At 54.9% G+C, this 16,919-nt stretch overlaps 1 long non-coding RNA gene and 1 pseudogene across 3 annotated transcripts in view; one reads left to right on the top strand and one right to left on the bottom strand.

Moving 5' to 3' along the window:
- LOC119111732 (neurofibromin-like) overlaps positions 1–11,787 on the bottom strand; it is a 37,688-nt pseudogene extending 25,901 nt beyond the window's left edge. The window contains exons 1-17 of the transcript XR_005095597.1: positions 11,753–11,787; positions 10,611–10,847; positions 9,141–9,237; positions 8,276–8,454; positions 7,277–7,392; positions 6,277–6,502; positions 5,816–5,944; positions 5,072–5,201; positions 4,519–4,631; positions 3,677–3,870; positions 3,186–3,336; positions 2,469–2,600; positions 1,837–2,030; positions 1,486–1,669; positions 1,056–1,150; positions 669–760; positions 479–520 (exon numbers count right to left, since the gene is read on the bottom strand). The product of XR_005095597.1 is annotated as a neurofibromin-like (transcript). The remainder of the gene's footprint in view (positions 1–478; positions 521–668; positions 761–1,055; positions 1,151–1,485; positions 1,670–1,836; positions 2,031–2,468; positions 2,601–3,185; positions 3,337–3,676; positions 3,871–4,518; positions 4,632–5,071; positions 5,202–5,815; positions 5,945–6,276; positions 6,503–7,276; positions 7,393–8,275; positions 8,455–9,140; positions 9,238–10,610; positions 10,848–11,752) is intronic.
- A 441-nt stretch (positions 11,788–12,228) lies between these two features.
- On the top strand, positions 12,229–16,669 carry LOC119112645 (uncharacterized). 2 transcript variants are annotated; one of them, XR_005095757.1, is made up of 5 exons: positions 12,229–12,302; positions 13,985–14,110; positions 14,400–14,601; positions 15,334–15,450; positions 16,284–16,669. It is a non-coding gene; the product is annotated as an uncharacterized LOC119112645 (long non-coding RNA). The 2 variants fall into 2 exon arrangements; XR_005095756.1 differs by lacking the exon at positions 12,229–12,302 and adding an exon at positions 12,903–13,040.
- Positions 16,670–16,919: the final 250 nt, after the last annotated feature.

Below are 16,919 nucleotides of genomic sequence, written 5' to 3'. Positions count from 1 at the left end.
CGGAGCAATGGGAGCAGCCACACCGGGGAGCGGGAGCAATGGGAGCAGCCACACCGGGGAGCGGAGCAATGGGAGCACCCATACCGGGGAGCAGAGCGATGGGAGCAGCCACACCGGGGAGCGGAGCAATGGGAGCAGCCTCAACAGGGAGTGGAGCAATGGGAACAGCCACACCGGGGAGCGGAGCAATGGGAGCAGCCACACCGAGGAGCGGAGCAATGGGAGCAGCCACACCGAAGAGCAGCCACACCGGGAGACAGTCACATCGGGGAAAAGGAACGCCAGGCAGCGGACCCAGCACGGGGCGACCACGCTGAAGGAGGGGAGGAGAGGGAGGGGGCGAGGGGAGCGCAGCAGTGGGAGCGGGCACACCGACACGACGGCCTACTACGACGCAGCACGGAGAGGCGGCGCGGCGGGCCGCGGCCGGGCGGCCGGTCCCATGCCATGCGGGGCGCACGCCGACGCCGTACGTTACCGGCCAGGACGGGCTGCACCGGCGAGCGAGACTCCTTTGTGGCTGGACGAAACGTCACGCGGCGTCAGCGAGAGGCGTGAGCCACGTCAGGCCCGTCAACACGCGAGCACACTGCGCGAGACGCGCGCTGACAAGTCGCACGTGACGTCACTGGGGTGTGGTCGGCGGCACTGGCAGGCCGCGAGCGTACCTGTCGTCAGCAGCTGGGAGGCGGCCGCCAGCTCCTGGTACACACTGTAGTTGGGCAGCAGCTGGTTCACAGTCACCTCGTCCGACACGGATCTGGAGGCGGATGGCGGGCACACCCGTCAGGTAGTATAACGTGTGTGTTCACCAGATGGGGTGGAAAATACGGGATGGTTGATGTGTTGACGGTGAGCATGGCGGCAAAAAGTACCCCGACTTGTCTATGAAGTGAAAGCAAATACCACAGCGACGTACAGCGCAGAACTCGAGAGACGGATTTAGCCAAAGCCTCTGTTCCCGAACACGTCCCTATATCCGGCGCTGTCTGCCAGCGGACGTCTGAGAATGTTGCGCACCGGGTCCGCCTCAATGTTGGAGCCGGACCACTCACCTGATCTCGGCCTCCTGGCAGAGCAGCGAGAAGCAGGACATGGCCACGAGCACGGCGTCGATGTCGATGCTCCACAGGTACATGAACAGCACCACCTGGGGGCGAGCACGTTTCATTGAGCAGCGGCGCAGAGCGGGGGACGGTGCCCAGGCGTCGCAGCACAAGGCGACGCCACTGAACATCCGAACCCGGGTATGCCTGCAAATCAGCAAACCGTTATTTCCGCCAGAACATCTTCCCGCTACATTCACTACAGCATCCGGCAGCAAAACACCACTGAACCGAAACAACATCCTCACCCAAAACATCATCGCACGCACAGCCCCGCTCCGTTCCCACAACCGAGACCGTGCTGGTGGTCGCCGCAGTACGTCGGCGACACGGGCCGAGAGGCGGCCAGCGCGTCGCCGCGCCGGTAACGCGGCGCTACCTCCAGCTTGATGTGGGCGTGCTTGCAGATGGCTTGGTGGCTGCCGATGTTGGCGTGGTCGCGGTGCTTCAGCAGGAACGTGTTGCGGCAGACCAGCACCTCGCGAAGCCACTTGAGGATGTCGGTGTAGTTCATGATCTGGTGCTGGATCAGCTTCTGGGTGGTGGAGAACAGCACCTGCGAACTGCACGCGGAGGTCCGTCACCCGATGGTCCAGCAGCGGGTCCACCAACACCATTCAGCCATCCACTACAGCACACGGGGATAGCCGCGGACCGCAGAACAGCCACCGTCTGCTTACTGGCATTCCCGACTGACGGCTGATGGACGGCTGACAGTTCGCTGACTGACCTGACGTCCCAGAACGTGTTGATGACCGACTCCGGGTTCCAGTTCTCGATCTTCTCCGGCTGGTGCAGCACCAGGAGGGCCTCCATGGCCTCGGCCGCCACCTCCGGCATGGTGGCGTTGTGCACCAGCGACACCAGGCCGTTGATCAGTTCTAATGTCGACGACTGGATCTCGATACCCGTCTTGCCCTGGTTCTGCACGCGCACACGAGACACACAACTTTACACATGTGCAATGCGCACAGCGCACACATGCACTCATACTGCCGTGCGGTGCTACACGCTACGTTCGGTTTATTTTTATCTGTGGCTCAAGGCCACTGTTCTTTTGATAGATATCGGTTGCACTTCTCAGCCACAAATCCCGAACCAAGCAGCGCGAGTCCAGCCCTGGTGTTCCCGACCACGGACCGGGACGGGACCCAGGCCGGCAGCCCCCGCCAGAGGACGCGCCCGCTGCCGAGCGGCGGCCACCAGGCGCGGGCCTGTCTGGGGCGGACCGCCAGCTGCCGTACCCCAGGCGGTACCCCGGGTCACAGGACGTCGGTCAAGAGACCAGCGGCAGCGGCGGCGGCCGCAGAGCCCAGAGGCGACGCCGGCGGCGCGCCCTCCGCCGCCGTCGTCGCGACTCACATTGAGCATGAGCATGGGGTCGGCGTGGATGAGCCGGACCATCCAGAGCAGCAGGCTGCGGCAGGTCAGGCTGTCCTCGGAGGCGCGCTCCTTGAACTTCATCGGGTTCACCTTCTCCTTCAGGGCCAGGCTCTGTGAGCACGGCAGTCACGGATGAGCGGCGCTCGCGAGACGCGGCTCGAAAGTGACCGGGGACTGCAGGAGACTGGGACTGCGGGAGACTGGGACTGCGGAAGACTGGGACGGCGGGAGACTAGGACTGCGGGAGACTGGGACAGCGGGAGGCTGGGACTGCGGGAGGCTGGGATTACAGGAGACTGGGATTACGGGAGACTGGGACTACGGGAGACTGGGACTGCGAGAGACTGGGACTGCCGAGATCATGGGGCGTCACACGTGTCGGGTTTGTTATGTCGGCGCTCGCGATCGTGACAACGGCAGCACGGAGTCAGTCTGGGACCTCTGGACGACACAGGATGCTGCCACGCACCGTGAAGCGGCCCGGATCGTTCATTTTTACGTTACCAACGCTGCGAAGTCCTCAGCGGTGCGCACCCATGGCAGCGGTTAAGCGTATATCCAGCTCAAAAAGCCGCACCCATCACAAGAGAGCATCAGGCCTAAGTGCTTCACGACGTTCAGTTTGCCCGCGGCCCAAGCGCGCCGGTTCCGACCGGTCGGGTGGTGGCGGGCGGACGGGGCCGCGCCGGGGCTGACCTGGATCATCTTGAGCGGCGTGTGCGAGCCGGGCCCCGCCGACTGCGTCACCTTGTTGAGCGTCTCGAGGAACATGTGACGCAGCTGGGCCGAGCGCGAGTACATGATGTCTATCTGCGGCCACCAGCCCAGCCGCGACTGCGTGATGATCCTGGGAGCGGGGCGGCAACAGCGGGTGAGGCTGACGCTCACTGACAGGCGAGACCGGGCAAACCCACTGGTAGACAGGCAGCGACCGGCCACCGGCGTCCGCCGCCAACCACAGTTACTTGGCCGACGGAAGTTAACGTAGTTGGTAGGCCAAATGGCTACAGATCAGTTTTCGATCGGCTGAAATGACCCATTCTCGCTAGATGTTCAGTATCACATTCCGTCCCGTCGTGCCCAGCCCGTCCCATCGTGTCCCGGCCCGTCCCGTCGTCCCGGTCCGTCCCGTCGTCCCGGCCCGTCCCGTCGTGCCCGGTCCGTCCCGTCCCCGCCCGCGCGCTCACCTGTGCAGGGAGCTGACCAGCACGAAGTGGTACATCGTGGGCGACTGCAGGCTGAGGCAGACCTTGAGGATGTCGTTGTTGTGCGGGGAAATGCGGAAGAGGGCGACGAAGCCGTCGATCAGCAGGTCCACGTCCTGCAGCTGGTGCGAGGGACCGCGGGAGAAGAACGGCTTCGACGTGCTGAACAGCAGACTCTGGCGGCACGGGCAGGCGTGCGACGGTCAGCGTGGCGGGCGGGCGATGGTGCCGGGAGCTGACACAGGGGGCACGCGGGAACGGACACAGGACACGCGGGAGCTGACACAGGGCACGCGGGAGCTGACATAGAGTAGGCGAGAGCTGACACAGGGTAGGCGGGACCTGACACAGGGTAGGCGGGGGCTGACAGGGTAGGCGGAGGCTGACACAGAGCACTGGCACAGGGCATGCGGGAGCTGACACAGGGCACTGACACAGGGCACGCGGGAATGACACAGGGCACGCGGGAGCTGACACAAGGCACGCGGGAGCTGACACAGGGCACTGACACAGGGCACACGGGAGCTGACACGCGGCACGTGGGAGCTGACACGGGGCACGCGGGAGCTGACACAGGGCAGCCGGGAGCTGACACAGGGCACGAGGGAGCGAAGGGCGAGCCCGACAGAACCAGCACATACGCAGCTGTCCAGCCTACCGCGACATGCGGAGAGGCGCGCTCTCCTGACAACGTTCCGCGCGAAAGTGCAGACCTGACCGAGCCCATCAGTTCGCTCTCAACCGTGTGCCGGGTAAATCACCACGGCACCTAAAACCCTCACCAAATACCTAGTAACAGTAATGCTAAGAAGCGTGCGCTCTACCTTCAGATCGGAGATGATGCTGTGTATGAGTACAAACACGACATTGTTGGAGTCGCTGGTGCTGATGTAGGTGGCAATCTTGCAGAGCTTCACGCATGCTACCGCGGCCGCCTCTGGTGACACATCAGACGGCAGTCGGTTAGTGCCGATCCATCGCAGAGCTTCGCACTTGCGCTCAAGTGCAGCATCATGCGACGACAGCGAAGGCATATATCGGTGGGGAAACCGCACCAACGTGGAAGTGGGTGTTGATGTTCAATCCAACTAGTTTACCAGGGGGACGGACCCTGTGTAGCCCGTATCTCCCGCCCGATGCGCCGAGTCGAGGGGCACAATGAGCCCTACAACACCCTTTTCAGAAGACTAATACCAGCCTCCTGTGTACTCAATGAAAACCCCCACATAACCCCTCTGCTGTGTGACGTCAGCACAGTCACGTCCATCGACACATCCCCACCACCCCCCTCCCCCCTCCCGCCACCCCCCGTGACGGCACAGGTCGGCCTCAGCTCAACTTCCCCGCTGCCAGCCCGTACGGCGGTGCGCCTCTCACCAGTCAGATGCTTGATGGTGCTGTGCGAGCCCAGGTGCTTCTTCAGCGCGTCGATGAACTGCTTCTTCTTGGCGTGCCGCTGCGAGCATGGCGCGCCGCTGTCCGCGTTCACGATCTCCTCCAGGATTTTCTGCCGGCGCGATACCGGACGTAATTTGATGCTCATATAATTCTGATGCTCATTCAAATTTAATGCTCGGACACAACTTGGTGCTCGGATCATTGTATGCACAGGCGTGTGCTTGGTAAACGTGCACATATGCAATGACTACCAAGCGATGGAGAATGTGTATGCACTGGACCACTCGGCGCTGCATAGCAATGAACAAATTACAATTTGCCCTTTTACCATGGCCTATTTTGTGATGCACGGCCGAGAAGAGCTCAACGAACGACAGCAAAGCAGGGGTTCGCGAACACCGGGAAGTGAAATGGCTAATTCACGTAGCAGGCCAGGCCAACGACTCCCAGTGACATCATCAGTCAGACTCAAGAGTAAAAGCATAACTGACAAGAGAATTGGGATGACACGAGCTTCAGAGCTCTGAGACACACCAGTCCCCTCACACGGGCGTCCCACAGCGCAGACGGGACCAGCACATGCAAACGATCATTACCAAGCAGAGGACGGCCCACCGCCGCCGGGGAGGCACAGCTCAGTACGACAAACAACGTCAGGACCCCGGGCTGCGACCGGACAGGGCCCGGCTCACCACAGAAACTAGGGCCGGCCAGCCCACTGACCGGACACAGGACGAGCAGCATGATCTGCAGCGGCCACACAGCCGCACGCCGCTTGTTGTTGTCGGCGAACTGGTCCAGCTGCTCGAACAGCAGGTCGCAGAACTTAGCCAGGTCCTCGTTCGGCGATTTCTGGCGGGCGGAAGCGACACCGACATGTCAGGGCGCCTTCGGTCTTAACCCCGCACTCGCCCGCCTTGGAATGCCGGTGCCTGTTCGGGTTTCGGGAGATAGTCGTCCCGTCGCGGGAGTTCGAACTGAAGGTGGTACCACAGTTGTACCCTCTCGCGGGACCACACTCACAAAGTACTCCTCGTTCCATTGTATGGCGGTGAACGTAGCTGACATTCACGAGCAACCCTCGTGCAATCAAATTGAGCCATCCTCAATCCACCCCCACCCCACTACCCCACTTGCTGCCCACGACCCTGCCTCGCGCCTCGCGCCCACCGCAGCGGCCCCACCTGCAGCATCATCAGCTCCTGCGGGTACGTGTCCATCCAGTTCCAGATGGCACGCTCCGTGGCGCGCATCAGGTTCAGCTGCGAGTGCTTGTTGAGCGCCCGGAACTTGGAGGTAGTTTCGCTGAGCAGCTTGATCAGCCGTCCCACGTCCAGGTTGATGTGCTGGATGAGCTCGATGTCGGAGAAGTCGGCCGTCTCGTCGCTGCAGCTGCTCAGCTGCGTCAGGCTGCGGCGGAGCCGGGCGGAGCGTCAGGCGAGACAAGTGGCCCCCGGGTCAGACGGCGGTCACGGCCCCCCGGCCAGACAGCGGTCACGGCCCCCGAGTCAGACAGCGCCCACGGCCCCCGGTCAGACGGTGGTTAAGGTCACCAGGTCAGACGGCGGTCACGGCCCCGGGTCAGACGGCGGTCACAGTCCCCGGGTCAGACAGCGGTCACGGCCCCCGGGTCGGACAGCGGCCACGGCCCCGGGTCAGACAGCGGTCACGGTCACGGGTCAGACGGTGGTTAAGGTCACCATGTCAGACGGCGGTCATGGTCACCGGTCATACGACAGACACGGGTCACGGATCAGACGGGTGGCACAGTCCAAACATCAGACGGGACATCTGGTCACCAGGTCACGACATACGCAGTCACATGCCTGCTGATCGACGGAGGCGCGTGGGGTGAGCCAGGTTCAGGACCACTGCCAATGGAGACCCGCACTCATGACGCCCTGTCAATAAGCCCACTGACAGGACGTGATAGCTTACCTCCAGTGGATGGTAAGCACACCAACAGGGTCTGAGTTTCTACAGAATGGTCCTGCAGCAATGGCTGCAGCAATCACGAAACTGACTGCTAAACCACCGAATGGGGAGCACTTTGACACGTGTACTTCGATAAGCACACGTGCCGAAGTTGTCATCGAAGCCACCCAGCGCAAGTCGCAGACTGGGCAGACACACCACGCCATCTCCATCCGCTTGCACAGATGAAGAGGGAAACAGAGGCGTTACCTGGCGGAAATCTTGTTGAAGACGGCGTTGAAGTTGTTGAGACTGAGCGCGAACAGCACCTTGGAGGCGAGCGCGCGCAGCTGGGCCACCATCGGGTTTATCGCCGGTGGGCATGTCTGCCGGCACGTACCCGCGGCAATATTAGACACTGGGCGGAGGCGGGGTGGTCCGGATCGGACCTTATCAGTGGAGGCGAGGTGGTCGGGATCGGAACTGATGGACTGAAAGCGGAGGCGGGGTGGTCGGGATCGGACCTGATAAACGGAGGTGGGGTGGTCGGGGTCGGACCTGATAAGCGGAGGCGGGGTGGTCGGGGTCGGACCTGATAAGCGGAGGCGGGGTGGTCGGGATCGGACCTGATAAAGGGGGGGTGGTCGGGGTCGGACCTGATAAACGGGGGTGGTCGGGGTCGGACCTGATAAGCGGAGGCGGGGTGGGGGTCGGACCTGATAAGCGGAGGGGGGTGGTCGGGGTCGGACCTGATAAGCGGAGGCGGGGTGGTCGGGGTCGGACCTGATAAGCGGAGGCGGGGTGGTCGGGGTCGGACCTGATGAGCGGTGGTGGGATGGTCGGGATCGGACCTCATCAGCGGAGGCGGGGTGGTCCGGATCGGACCATGATCGGCGGCCACGTCAACAGCTGGTGAAAGAAGTTAATGATGACTGGGGGTTTTAGGGCTTTAGAATGCTCTGACTGGATGTTTGCGCATAGATAGAATAAAGCTATTGACCATCACTCTTTGTTGAAACTCGTGCATTGGTGATCTCCCTCGCGCTTCGTATTGTCCTTCCAAAACCTAACCTTGATCGTGTCTTAAGACCACGACCATTACCAAAGAGTACTAGTTGTGAGCCCCAGCAAGTGTACATCTCGAACTGTGGAACATATAGCAGCACAGGCCCCCAGGAAATGCAAAAGCAAACCGACAATAGCTGGCCAACCACTGCACACCTCAGCCTTCTGGCACGCACGCCGTCGAGTCCAGCAGCGACTGGTCACACTCACAGACAAACTGGCAGATACTTCCCTGAGCAGCAGCTTGACGTTGAGGGCCTCATCGAAGCGGGTCGTGTCCTTGGCCGGCCCGCTGAGACACTTCTCCAGCGTGTCCAGCACGATCAGCAGCGACTCGTAGTAGCTCTTCTCCATGTCCGGGTTGTGCGACTGCAGGGCCAGAACTGGCGGCACACGACACGGGCGGGTCCGTCAGCGGAGCCCGGCGGCGGTGGGCGACAGCCGCCGGCGACGGCGTGGCAGACGGCGTCCGGGACTGGCAGTTCAGAGGCGAACACAGGTCGGGTGCCTCAGCGGGTCAGGATGAGAACGCAGCAGGAAAGGAGCACAACCCCGGCGCCAATACGCGTGGAGGTGGAGGTGCGACTGAAGACCCCAACGGTTAGTCGACGTCCGGAACGTCCGCGGAAGCACCTCCTGTACCAACACAACAAGATGTTATCCTCCCCATGTAGGTAACAACAGGAAGAATGAGAAGACAGCCGTCTCGGTCCTGAGCGAGGCGAGGCGAGGGTATGGTGTGGGCATGGTCGCAGAAGGGTGGAGGCTCACTAGCTAGCCCTGTGGGAGTTTTCGTCAGGATATGGCGACTAACCGGACGATGGGATGAGCTGGAGGGACTTGGATTATGCGTTTTGCCTCTGATTTGTTGAAAAGCTGCTGCTAAGGCCTTGGGCATGGTACCGAAGAGGACCGCAGTCAGTCGGTGGGATGATATTCCGACCTCAGATGGTTGAGGGACACCAAACAGCACAATTACGCAACACGCGCCACGCCTGATGAGCACGGGCACTGCACTCACCTTCGCTGATCTTCTGCAGCCGCTTGTGTGAGCCCAGAGATCACCAGCGAGAAGCGGGTAGGTGTGATATCTGGATGAGACTCTGCTTGTTCTGCTCAATGTTGAGCCGTGTGTGAGTGGTCTGAGGCCCGGTACGATATGGCAGCTGAAATACCAGATCAAAACGTATGTCACTACTGTCACTGCTATGTCAATGGGCCGCACTCACTCAGTAAGCTAACATAGTATCTTCCATTTGATGTCTTATAACTGCATGACTTTGATGAACTGCAATGCTCCAAGCAATGAGACCAGCAAAAGGTCTCATTGTTACCAGCTGCAAGCATGGCAGGGCCATGGACTTGCTATGCTCACCAGTGGTGTCTGTCATAGCAGATACACCACTTTCATGCTGACACATATGCCAAAAATATATGAGCAGCTTCAAAAAATGTTGGCTGGAATCATGCACTACAGCACAGAAAACTGTTGCAAGGCTGTCTACTAATACCAGGCCTTGCCTTAATGATCAGCTACAAGACATCCAAGAAGACTGCAAGCTGCTGAAGGCATATTGTTCTGTTGAAGTTTTATGCCATCAAACTTTTTTGTATTCTAGACATTCCCTCAAGCCCATGTAGCTAGATGTCAATGTTCTATAATTGGTCTCACAAGGTGTATCAAGAAACAGGTGCCAAACAGCCCCAAAGCTTATTATGATTATGTGCGGCATTGAGACATGACAGGGGATCAGATCGGCCAAGGCAAGACAAGGCTGGGTACCCAATACTTCATCAATGGGCAGTCATCAATCAGATAACAATAAAAATTGCAAACTTTGGCCTGTGCTGGAGGACAACACACTTTTAAACCAATTAGCAACACAAAAATATTTGATTGAGAAGGAATGACAAACACATGGAACAGCTTTGCACACATGTGCTGTTCTTTGCAGTAAATACAGTCCTGGGAAGACCAAAGAGGCAATGATGTGCTGTCACATCCTCAGTACTGTCATTATTTGTTAAAACTCTTGGGCATTGAAGCTGTGCTGAGTGCACTTCCTAACTTGTTTTCTTTTACCAATGTAAATGTTATATAACATAAAGTGTGCCTTCATATCAATGATACAGATTAGGTGCATACTCATCTCCTCTTGAGCACAATAGCAGGAGGGGGTGCCTCTATTGAGATCTGAACATGATCAGAGCATTGCTTGGTATCTAAAGCAAGTAGAGAACATGGAAAAAGACCAGTCACATGAAGGGGCAGCAGATAACCTCCCAGGTGCGGTTAATCATCTTAAATAATAACTTGCTGAATAAACCTATAATTTACCAAGAGGTATTGTGGTGCCCATACATATTAGTATCTCTTGGCATTTTACACACTGCTGTGAGTTCCCATCCAACCACATTGCATATACATATTGGTGATTTCAGAATACAAACAAATGTATTCTTTTTTAATTTTCAATTGCACTTCATACACAAATATTGCAACAGTATCTATCATACCACAGAGACAGAAATATCTCACCTGGCTGTCAAACCTAGTGATTAGGGCATTAACCCATTCCACTGGTTTCTGTGTAGACATCCTTCACACCAGATGTCCCAGTCTTGACTCAGCTATGACCCTCTATTCACCCTTAGATTAGGCACCTCAGTCTGGCCTGACATGGAAAGTGCTTCCATGCACTGCTTCTCAGGGTGTCCATCTGCAAGAATGCCCTAACAAGGTTCTTGATGCAGGAATGTATGACTATGTCCCAATCTGAAAAGCAGGGCATTTCTCAGTGAAATTGCATTGGGCCACTTAGGAATTGAAGTGGTGTTTGGGATATATGGTGCACAACCATGACTTTAGAGGCATGACAGTGACCCACACAATGGTTAAGCATAAGCCATGACCTAAAATGTGTAGGAACTAAATATAGCCCAACTTATATTGGTACTGATGCAAAATTACTAGATTGGATTAGCATATTATGTCCCTCAGTGGCAAAAGATCATTGTTCATTAGCATGTTCAGTGTGTTGGGCAATACATACATAACCAAGAGCATTCACAGCAGCCTGCCCTGAAAAATATGCCTTGGTTAAAAGAAACTAACCGTTTTGGAACACATTCTATGATATATGTGAGAAGCATTTGGATGCTGATAGCCTCTCTAATGGCCATGTGATGAAACAAAAGTGATTTGTGCTTAAGTTTGGAAAGTTTTCTCTGACAACACCATCTGCTCAGCATATTGGCACATCTCTCCTTCCCACTGCTGTCACCAAAATGGACCCAAGTGACAACTAAACTTTGAGCTGTATGATCAAATACTGACACTTTCTTAGACAAGCAAATGACCACCCAATTGCATACATTCATGTATACTTCCATAGCCAGTGTATGGGTTATAGTCCTCTTGGAAATCCCCACTCTCCTGCAAGTAGTTAACTTCTCCTATGACCTTAAGTTAATGACAACTGAGAAAGCATGACGGCATTAGTTGAGAACTGATGATGAATTAGGTTCAATTCTTGCTTTCGTACAGCGTCGAATCACTAGTTTTTTGGCACTTCTTAATCACAACCAAACAGAAGTTCTCACAAATGCTGGAAACTCACCCAACTGGGTAACAGGTTACGAGGGATGACAAACCCACATCCAAATGAATATAATTAGTACTCTAACTCAGAGCCTCATATCAGAGGCGTTCTCCGCGCGCGCAACCATTGTCAACCATACACAGCCTACCACTGCCTACTTTAGCCTCTTGTGCTCCCTAAATAACGCAATACCTGCAAAGGTAAACACTTGTTCTTGAGCTGATTGGCTATTGGAATCTACCTGCACGTCGCGCCCTGCCATATCAGTAGCAAAGCAGCTTGTAATAGACATTGTGCAAGGGGAAGGAGAACACACAATACAAAGTACAACTAAAGACTATTTAAGATACTGAAAACTACCAAGTGAGCACCACAGCATAAGTCAGAAAGGCAGTATAACTGCAGACAAAATTAAATATGGTCTAGCATGCATCAGTATTGCTTGGCTCTCATCACTCCATGTACTTTGGTTTCAGATCAATCTTATGAAAACGCATTTGATCGCCGGTGTAAAAATATAAATTGACGCATATCAGACTTTTTGGCGCCGATGGTGTGGTGTTGCACGCAGTTGCATTTAAGCTTGCGTGCATATCTGCGTACGATGTCTGACTGGATGCTTGAGAAATGTGAGAAGCAAGGAAGTGGTATAGGAATTATGTGTAGCAAATATGTGTATATGTGTGATACGTGGGTGTGTGCGTAAGCAGAGGAGATAACATGAATGAGGTTTGAACGAGCATGGTGAAGACAGCTGAATGTGCGTGCATGCGTTAGAGTACACGGCATGGCAGATATGTGAAATTTCCATCTGGTAAATGCTTTGTTAAACGGCAATGTTGTGACTGCCGACTGACTGATGACTAACCTGCAACGTCTATCATGTGGGGAAGCTGCGGTTAAAAGAAAATGATAAAAAGAGCCTGGCAAAAAAAAACCGGACTTTTTGTTCTCTTGTTTTAGTTCACTAATCAGTTTATGTATCTGAACATTTAACACCGAGTTTTCTAGAAACTAACACAGTTTACTGCACCTCCTTGCTACACCACTATCCTGCATGAAAATTCCTGACCAGTGCGACACATTCCTTCTATCCTCTGTCGCGCTTAGTTACCACCTGTGCTACCAAACTTGCAAGACAACACTTCAACGATGGACGCCTGAGCCCAAGAGGCTATGCGCCCTTAACCAACAACAACAATAACATTGCCACGCAGTTGCACGTACGCTTGAGCCCAGGCGGCTATGCGCCCTAATCCAAGGCGGGTGTCGCACGTTGCCTGTGCTGTGTTTGGGATCATTACGGCATTGATATAACTGCTATCGAGAATAACCGCAGAAGACCAGGTATCGGCTTTTTATTCCCGGTACGTTTCTTTCACTTTCGGACATATGAATACAGTTACTGGCAGGGTTGTGGCTGTGTATTCACTCGAACTTCACTCAATGCTGCCGTGGTCCCCTCCCCCCCCCCCCCACCAGCTTCGTTTGGAAATTGGATATGGGAACGTTTGAGAGGTTATTGGGTTTTGCATGAATATGGGAATCGTTTTCAATGTTTGCCTTGCTTAGCCCCCAGCTTTGCAGTGCAGTTTTGATTCAAAGGATGCAGGGGACATGGCATGGAAAAGAAGATGAACCTTCTACCAAAATGTACCCAAAAATGGATTTCCAACCACATTTGGCCCAAGTTCTCTCTGTTTTAAGGTTGTCCCCCCTCTCAACTGAGTTGTAAGTAACACCCCTTCTCCAGGTGATTTTAAAGAACTATGACACTCAGAAGAAAAACATTATAAGATGCTCGCTCAGGTATTCTCTGGATTAGAAAAATAGATGCTGGAGGCCTTATTTCCTTGCTGTACTATATTCCTGTTACTGTTCCTGTTGCTTTATTTTTACTTGCTGTAGTGTGTGGGGGCTCCTTCCAGTCTGTGAAGTATGGGTATGTTTTGCTTTAAGTGCAGGGTGTCTTGTGTGACCACTGATGCTTGAAGTATTGTTTGGCTCTTGTGATAGCACATCCAATTCATTGGTTTCAATGCCTTGTTATGTAGATTATTGATTGTCCATTCCTTGAGCTGGTCAGCTTGGCCTCAGGCTTTAGTTCTGGTGATGCACTTGATGTGTGGAGCATGTGTAAACATGACTGGGTCATTGGGTTCTTTTGTGTCTTTATGTATGCACATTTTATACCAATAGATAGAAAAGATTATAGCATTAAGTTGAAAACATATGGTACATTTCCTCACTCTAAGATATGTTTGTGGTGTCATGCATTGATGATCACCTGTCACTTTGTTTTTTGTTTCAGATGATGGCAGGCAACTTGGGGCAAGTAACTGCTAGCTCAACAGTTTTTCTTCTCTGTGATGTGCAAGAAAAATTCAAGCCAGCCATTGCACACTTTAACTGTGTTGTGCAGTCATGTTCAAAACTTGTAAGTGCAATGCATGCTCCCATTTTTGATGTTCATTCTTCTCCTTTTTCATCAGCCAACCTTCTTTAATTAATTTAAGCCCACTTAAAACACATGATTCTGTGAAAAGAATGTGCTATCAACTAATGAAGCCTACTTTAAACACACTGATTTTTGCAAAAGGAACACTGCATACTTTTTTTGAGGGCATATCTGACTGTACCATTCACCTTAAAACTGATAAGGTTTGCAGAAAAGCTAGTGGTGATGACAGTCTCAGCACAGACCTCACTGCTTGCCCCATTTTCAGATAACAGCTGGTCGCATTCTGGGAGTTCCTCTGCTAGTCACTGAACAATACCCAAAGGGTCTGGGCAAGACTGTTCCTGAGCTGGATGTGCAACATGCAGCTGTCGTGGCTGAAAAGACCAAGTTCAGCATGGTCGTGCCTGAGGTGGACGCCGTACTGGAGCAGCTGAAGCCCCGTGTGGGCCGTCGTCATGGGACTTGAGGTACCTGATGTGAGATGCATGGGACACGCCGGAGCGTGGTGGATGCGGTGGACGAGCGCAGTCAGGGTGTGGTGACGAGCGGGTAGATGTGGTGACGAGCGGCGCGGTGTGGTGACGAGCGCGGGTAGATGTGACGAGCGCGGGCAAGGTGTGCTGACGAGCGCGGGTAGATGTGGCGAGCGCGGGCAGGGTGTGCTGACGAGCGCGGGTAGATGTGACGAGCGCGGGCAGGGTGTGGTGACGAGCGCGGGCAGGGTGTGGTGACGAGCGCGGGCAGGGTGTGGTGACGAGCGCGGGGCAGGGTGTGGTGACGAGCGCGGGCAGGGTGTGGTGACGAGCGCGGACAGGGTGTGGTGACGAGCGCGGGCAGGGTGTGGTGACGAGCGCACGTAGGGTGTGGTGACGAGCGCGGGCAGGGTGTGGTGACGAGCGCGGGCAGGGTGTGGTGACGAGCGCGGGCAGGGTGTGGTGACGAGCGCACGTAGGGTGTGGTGACGAGCGCGGGCAGGGTGTGGTGACGAGCGCGGGCAGGGTGTGCTGACGAGCCCGCGCAGTGTGTGCTGACGAGCGCGCACAGGGTGTGGTGACGTGACGAGCCTGCGCAGGGTGTGGTGACGAGCGCGCGGAGGGTTTGGTGACGAGCGCAGACGGGGTGTGACGGACAAACGGCCGCGGCAAACTATGTGCTGGTGCCTCCTCTGATTGGCCCTGACAGCGTTGTGTTGTGGACAGGCGCACGTGTGCGTGGAGCAGACGGCAGCCGACCTGCTGGCGCGCGGCCACGTGGTGCACGTGGTGGCCGACGCCGTCAGCTCACGCTCACAGGAGGACCGGCTGCTAGCGTTTGACGTGAGTGAGATTCCCTGGTGATATCGGACACTGCAAATGGTGCGAACAAGTCGCGTTACTCACTGGGATAGAGGACTGAAATACTTTCTCTTAGCACGACGTGATCAAAGTATGCAGTATCAAATGGTGAACGGCGGGGTCGAAATCAGCCTGCCTTTCGTATCTGGCAGCGGTTTACTGCAACAAGCATTCATTGCAGGGGATGACTGACACTGGCTGGTGGAAATGGCGTCATAAATACGTTACTCAATTTTGTGGATAGAGAAGCACGAGGTCGACAGCTAATTTTCCTTCAGCTTTATGAGAAGATAAAATGAAAAAGCATCCGGCGGTGGCGTGACATTTGTTTGTTTTTGGTTTTTGAATTTTGCCCAGCGTGGTATGTAGTATAACTGATGTGTGGTTCTTTATTGAGCATGCGCTATGAATTGGATTGCATTGTATTGATTACATTGTATTGAATGACGTTGCACATTGACAAGAGTTTTTGTTGAAAGCTGACATCCTCAGTATCACACAATTTTGTGCTTTGAGACTGGAGGCAATGTATTCAGAGACTCGGAGGAGAGATCCATTTCCCATCTAACGGGCATTTGTAATTACATTTCTTTGAGCACCGAGGCCTCCCAGAAAATTGTGTTCGATGTATCTGAGTGAGAGTACATGCTGTTACGCTGTGGGAGACGACTGGGAACGTTCCATTGACAACTTCCTGGAATATCACATAAATGTTCGATCGAGTCAGAATGAATGTGTGGACACGCTCAAGTCTGCTGAATTATGCCCTGACCGTTGCGCTGTTAGGGTGAGCTAACTGCCAGTGGTATTTTCAGAGAATGCGACAGATGGGCTGCTTCATCTCCACCAGTGAGTCGATCATCTTCAAGCTGCTCGGCGATAAGAACCATGAGAAGTTTGGTGAGGTCAGGGGCCTGGTGAAGGAGCCCTCGCCTGTCGACGGGGCTGGCCAAGATGTAGATTCAGATAACACGGCGCGATGCATCGCGTTTCGGGAGCAGCGAGGTCTGTCGGGCTGTATGTACACTCCTTTGGTGGTGTCAAAGGAATCAAGCGACCGAAGAGAGAGGCGCGATGCGAACGCCATCTGTCAGGTACATTTGTTGGGTGTGGAGACAAGTTGTAGGGCTCGCAATCACGTGAGGGTTGATTGAATTTGTATACTTAGATAAGGGATTTGCATGTTCTGTAAATGTCGTCATGCAGCCGAGTGTTCGACATGTCAGCCGCCGTGAGATTTCCGGCTGTGGTTGTGCGTGTCTGTGACACCAGCGGCACCAGTTGCAGTTCGGCAGCGTCAGCTGTTGATCGCTGGTGATGTGAAGTCCTGTTGCGTGATGGCCTTCGTGTTGGGCCTGGCGGAAACCAGTCATTCGCGTTGATTTTCAGTAAGATTTGAATAAGACCACGCTGTGCCGCGAAAATGCGTCGGTTTAAGTGGCGTGTATGGC

The sequence above is a fragment of the Pollicipes pollicipes genome, unplaced genomic scaffold (assembly GCF_011947565.3).
Source record: "Pollicipes pollicipes isolate AB1234 unplaced genomic scaffold, Ppol_2.1 Scaffold_7261;HRSCAF=8764_pilon_pilon_pilon, whole genome shotgun sequence".
Classification (NCBI taxonomy): Eukaryota; Metazoa; Arthropoda; class Thecostraca; order Pollicipedomorpha; family Pollicipedidae; genus Pollicipes; species Pollicipes pollicipes.
This window is presented reverse-complemented; position numbering and strand designations above follow the sequence as displayed.